At 38.2% G+C, this 6,000-nt stretch overlaps 1 long non-coding RNA gene across 2 annotated transcripts in view; it reads left to right on the top strand.

Moving 5' to 3' along the window:
* The first annotated feature begins 926 nt into the window (after positions 1–926).
* LOC127944363 (uncharacterized) overlaps positions 927–6,000 on the top strand; it is a 28,668-nt gene continuing 23,594 nt past the window's right edge. Inside the window, exons 1-2 of one of the 2 annotated variants that reach the window (XR_008150332.1) lie at positions 927–1,127; positions 3,445–3,740. This is a non-coding gene — a long non-coding RNA (uncharacterized LOC127944363). The remainder of the gene's footprint in view (positions 1,128–3,444; positions 3,741–6,000) is intronic. The other variant, XR_008150331.1, reaches the window with a different exon arrangement.

The raw sequence follows: 6,000 nt of genomic DNA, 5'->3' as shown, positions 1-6,000 counted from the left end.
GTTTATTTGCAAATGTATTTCCCATGTCTTGCGAGTTATGGCCCTGACACATTCTATTTAAAAATGTTTATTAATTTAAAGGTGCTGTAGGGAACTTTTGTAAAAAAAATATTTTTTACATATTTATTAAACCTGTCATTATGTCCTGACAGTAGAACATGAGACAGATAATCTGTGAAAAAAATCAAGCTCCTCTGGCTCCTCCCAGTGTCCTATTGCTATTTGCAGAAACTCCATCGTTCCCGGTAAAAAATAACCAATCAGAGCTGCGGTCCGTAACTTTGTTTGTGTTCAAAATGTAGAAAAATGTATATAATAAGCGAGTACACCATGAATCCATTTTCCAAACCGTGTTTTTGGCTTGTCCTGAATCACTAGGGTGCACCTATAATAAGTGTTTATATTCGGACTATTTTAGATTGCTTCGGGGATACCGCGGCGGAGTAACCCAGTACCTTTGTGATTCTTCATAGACATAAACAGAGAGAAGTAGTTCCGGCTACGATGTTCTTCCGCAAGACGCAAGCATTTCTGTTTATTAACCGCTAGAGCGTCAAAAGTTCCCTACCGCAGCTTTAAACTAGTAAGTCTAATTGGTTTAAAAAGAAAATAAAAAAAAAATAAAAAAGTATAAATGAAGATGCTCAGGGCCACAAAAAAAGAGAGACAGTGTCTCCTCAAAATATTGGATGAGAAAAAAAAAACACAGTACAAATGCTTCAGTATTGTTTCTAAAGAAACAATGTCCGATAGCGACACCAGCAGGTAAAGTTACAGCTCCCTCCCCTGAGCCCATTGAGTTTTAAGTCACGTGAGTGTCACAAGTCGGTCTCACCAACCAGCCAATCACAGTGCACTCCCTCACCTGAGTATTAATCACCTGCACCTGTTCACTATTATCCAATCAGCTCACCACCTCATTTAAGCACACACCTCAGTCTCTCACATTGTTCGATCTAGTAGTCAGTGCATGGAACTTCTCCGGTATTCTGTTATTAGCTTTGACTCTCCAAACCAAGCTTTCTCCTAACCTCCTTGATTACCTGATCCTCCAAGACTCCTGTGTTTCCCCAGCAATTCTCCAACGACTCCTCTTCCAAGTCCTCCTCTCCTTCATCTCTCCCAAGGTGTGTGCAATGTAAACCCCATTCTGGTCACCCCACTTGTTTATTTATATAGCACATTTTGTACACGATGGTAATTCAAAGTGCTTTACATAAAAGAAAGAAAAATAATCATAAAGAAAAGAGAAATAAAACAAGCAATTTTAAAATGATTTAAACATTTAAAACAGTTAAATGATTTTACATATAAAAAAAAAATAAAACCGTGAAAATATAGTGCAATCAGTTCGGACATTGCACAGTGCTCATTCAATGAATGCACAGCTAAAAAGATGCGTTTTGAGTCTAGATTTAAATGTGACTAGTGTTTTAGCACATCTGATCTCTTCTTGAAGCTGATTCCAACTGCGGGCAGCATAGTAACTAAAGGAGGACTCCCCTTGTTTTGTGTGAACCCTTGGTATTTCTAACTGACTCTATCCTAATGATCTGAGTGCTCTGTTAGGTTTATATTCAGTGAAGATATCTGCAATCTATTTCGGTCCTAGGTCATTTAGTGACTTATATACGAGTAAAAGTACTTTAAAACCAATCCTAAATGTAACTGGAAGCCAGTGTAAGGACCTGAGGCCTGGGGTGATATGCTCAGATTTTCTGGTTCTAGTCAGAATCCTGGCAGCAGCGTTCTGGATGAGCTGCAGCTGTCTAATGGTCTTTTTGGGAAGGCCAGTGAGGAGCCCATTACAATAGTCCACCCTGCTGGTGATAAAGGCATTAAATGATAGTATGCTGATTTAGTTCCTGCTTTGATATGACTACTGAAACTAAGGTCTGTCTCCAGAATCACACCAAGATTCCTGACTTGATTTTTAGTTATTTGACCCCTAGAGTCAAGGTATGCATTCACCTTGAACACTTCAACTTTGTTTCCAAATGCAATGACTTCAGTTTTTTCCTTGTTTAACTGAAGAAAGTTCTGGCACATCCAATTATTAATTTCATCAATGCATTGGCAGAGTGAGTCAATGGGGCTGTAGTCATTTGGAGATAAGGCTAGGTAAATCTGGGTATCATCAGCATAGCTGTAATAGGCAATTTGGTTCTTATAATTTGACTTAGTGGAAGCATATACAGGCTAAACAAGAGCGGTGCAAGCATTGAGCCTTGTGGGACTCCACATGTCATGGACGTCCACTTAGACTTATGCTCTCCTAGACTCACATAATAGCTTCTCCCTTTTAAGTATGACCTGAACCATTTGAGTACCACCCCAGAAAGCCTGACCCAGTTTTCCAGTCTCTCTAGTAGTATGTTATGATCGACAGTGTCAAACACAGCACTGAGATCTAGTAATACCAGCACCGATATTTTGCCAGAGTCACAATTTAAGCGAATATCATTTATTATCTTAATGAGTGCTGTCTCTGTGCTGTGATGCGGTCGGAAACCAGATTGAAAATTGTCCAGGTATCCATTTGAGTTTAAGCAGATGTTCAGCTGATTTAAAAACTACCTTTTCTATAATTTTGCCTATAAAAGGAAGATTAGTATACCCCGATCACAATACCTAGCTCAACGGATTCTCCGAATTCTCTCATCTGCTCCTTTCATTCAGTCATTTACATACCTGCTTTTAATAAATCAACTTGTTAACATCTTCCCTTCTGTCCCTGAGTCCGTGTGTTACTGTGAGTTTAAGCCACGTCATGGTGCTGAAGCGCGAATCTCAGCCTTCCAAATTTTAACGGTTATTTTGATGGTCAGTCAATCTGTTGGTTTATCGAGCTACAATATGTGAGTATTGCTTGTTTAATTTTATGTGAGAATGGAAATAATTATGCAGAATCTTTACATTGAGAATTTTATTCAGGTTAAAGATTCATTTTTCTTTATCGTCAACCTAGATGGTGTCCTGTTGATAAAACCACAAAAAAAACGCATGGATAAAACGAGTGTGTAGAGCTCTTCACTTCGAAGGAAAACATGTTAGTCAGGGATTCATAATCATAAAAAGTGAGATTCATCCTGAAAAAATGTGTTGATGTTCTCATGTAGGAGGCGCTGCAGATCCTCACACCGTTGATTAAACTGATAAAGACTTTTAAAATCTGATTTCTACTCTCAGTAAAATGAAACTAAAGCGTGTATAGTAGTTGTGTAAGCTTTTGATCAATGTTGATGTGTTTATTCATGATGTGTTGATCATGAGCGCTCCGGTGGATGTGATGTGCTGTAAATCAGTAGGAACTGATCTGTCTTTGCTGGATATTGATGGTTTCATCACAGAAATCTGTCAGTTGAAGAAAGAATTGGTGACCCTGGAGATTTTGCTGTTGGTTGGCATTTTTGTTGATTTGTCAATTGATTGTGTTTTTATCAGGAGCTGGAAAAGGTTTGGTTGTGTGACACTGATCTGAGATCAACTCTCTGAACAGAGATCCAGTGACACACAGGACTCCGAGCTCAGCCTCGCTTTCTCCTGAGCGTCAGTGGAGCAGAGCAGAGTGTGTGACAGTCACCAAACCTCCACCGAGTCTCTGGGTTCAGACTGTAACGCTGGAGAACAGCAGACGCCACTGAAGATGTGCTCAGACACACTGCTGGACTACAGGAAGACGAAGAGAGAAACCACAGCTGAGGAACAACAGAGCCATGATGAGGATTTCAATCCTTCAGGTATGTTTCTTCCTTTAATTACCTTTTCTTAATATTTTACATTTGGCATTCTAGAACCTGAAACAAAAAAGATGGATTCACTCAAGTCAAAAGAAAAATTTAAATGCTAAAAAATAGCAAGAGTAAAAGCATCTGAGAGGGAAATTTGGTCAAATTAACGGTGAAATTTGAGCTCGACGTTTCAATCTGCTGTATAATTTATTTAATTTATTTACATATTTAATGCATGCTTATCTGTAATCTGATTGTTGAAATAAAAATGTTTGCTTGGAATATAAATCATTGTCAGGTGTCTGGACCAACACTGTATGAGTGAACACATTACCGAAACACAAATTTATTTTAAATATCAATGGTCATTTTTAGGAATCTGTAAAAGATATGCGTTTTTTTTTTTATGTTAACACAATATAAATGACCGTGCAAAACCTACACGTCAGGACTTTTAAAAGCATGTAATATTAATGAGTCTTCGTAACTATATAGTGTCGATTCACAGTGCAGCACTAATTAAGAGGCTTAGAAAAATCATATAATATACAATAATGCCAACTTATCTGGAAAGAGGATTGATTAATTTACAGAGGCTGGGTGTTTCTGGACACCCTCAGCACGGCAACTATTCAACCCCGGAAGTGCTCCTATTCAAGTTCACCCGAGTAAAAAACACTTACAAACAGTGAAATGTCCCCTGAATCGCTGGGCTTGCGTGATGATTCCTCTTCACCACAAGGGAGCAGCACCTCCAAACATGAGATTAGGTTTGGGTTCAGGGCTTGCATATTACATAAAAAGCATATTATACTAGTGTTTGCATGCACAGTAAACCCAGACAATCTACATTTGTCAAATGTGCAAAATACAACCTGAGGACACTGTGTGAGGTCACCTTGACCCATCGTGTCTGGTTCATCAAATTACATTTTCTCACAAAATTTAATTAGACCCAATATCTGCTTTATTTCTAAGATGAACTAACTAGATAGAGAAGGATAAGCATTTCCAGCACAGTGTGTTCATCTGCATACTTCACATTTTGGCAAAATCCATACTAAGACCTCCAAGTGCTAACTTAAATGAGATTCAATTACAGCGAGCCTCCCAGAGTCCACCTTGAAACAAAGTCATGTTTACGTTCTTCTGGACTGAGACAGTGAGAGCTGTTGAGGATGAAGCTCAGGTTATTCTCAAGTTTTGTTTCAGACACCGAGTAAGTAAACATTTTGAAGCAAGTGAACAAATGTCCAAGAACACATTTCAGAAAAGTTCCCTGAATGTTGTATAAATGGTTTTGTTTTTCTAGTATTAAAGATGAGAGAACGTACAAGGGATAGTTCACAGAAAAATGAAACCCGTGTCATCATTACTCTGCTCACAAAAGAAGAGATTTTGAATAATGTTGGTAACCAAACACTTGTTGTTGCCACCCATTGACTTCCATAGTATTTTTGAAAGGGCCTGCTGTAGAAGTCAATGGCTACCGTTAACCGATTGGTCACCAACATTCTTCAAAATGTCTTTTTTCAAATAAATTATGACAGAATTTTCCTTTTTGGGTGAACTGTTCTTTTGATGTTAAGAATGGATGATTCATAATGCTTTGATCGTAACGTTGAGAGAACCTTGCCGGAACGTTCTGAGAATGTTCCCTGTTAGCTGAGAGAGTGTTTGGTTGGCTCCAGATATTGCAGACTGTCTCTGAGTGACTCCTGCACTCAAAGAAAGATTTCCTAGCATGAGCGTCAGTCACATGATCTCTCAGCCTCGTCCAGGAGCTTCTATAGGAGGTGTGAGATTCCCTACAGCAGCGTGAGGCCGGACCCCTGGACTCTTCCGCTTACTGTCACCGTCTCCTGATGGATTCTCCACAGTCTGGAGCTGATTATGTTGGGAATGATTCAATTTAATGCAGTCAAGTCGTCCATTAACAAGCCTTTTATTATAACAGTTATCTAGAAAACTAGACCGTGATTAATCCTGAGATTCATTTTGTAATGTTTCCACATCTGTGACATAGTCTCATGTCAATTAAATAATTTAAATTAAATTCTATATTTATTTTATTTTACAGTATACAATGAAAGCCAAGTACCATCTGATCTTACATTATACACGCTTTCATGGTTTTGTTCCATATTGTGCTTTATAACATAATATTAATTATTGCATCTTTTATTAATACTTTGCTATATCAGGACACTGATCACACAGTTGGGTTTGTTATATTTGTATTTATTTATATATTTATTGCACAAATTAA

Source organism: Carassius gibelio, chromosome A23, assembly GCF_023724105.1.
Source record: "Carassius gibelio isolate Cgi1373 ecotype wild population from Czech Republic chromosome A23, carGib1.2-hapl.c, whole genome shotgun sequence".
In the NCBI taxonomy this organism is placed as follows: domain Eukaryota; kingdom Metazoa; phylum Chordata; class Actinopteri; order Cypriniformes; family Cyprinidae; genus Carassius; species Carassius gibelio.
Note: the sequence above shows the minus strand (reverse complement) of the source record. Positions and strands in the feature narration are given on the sequence as shown.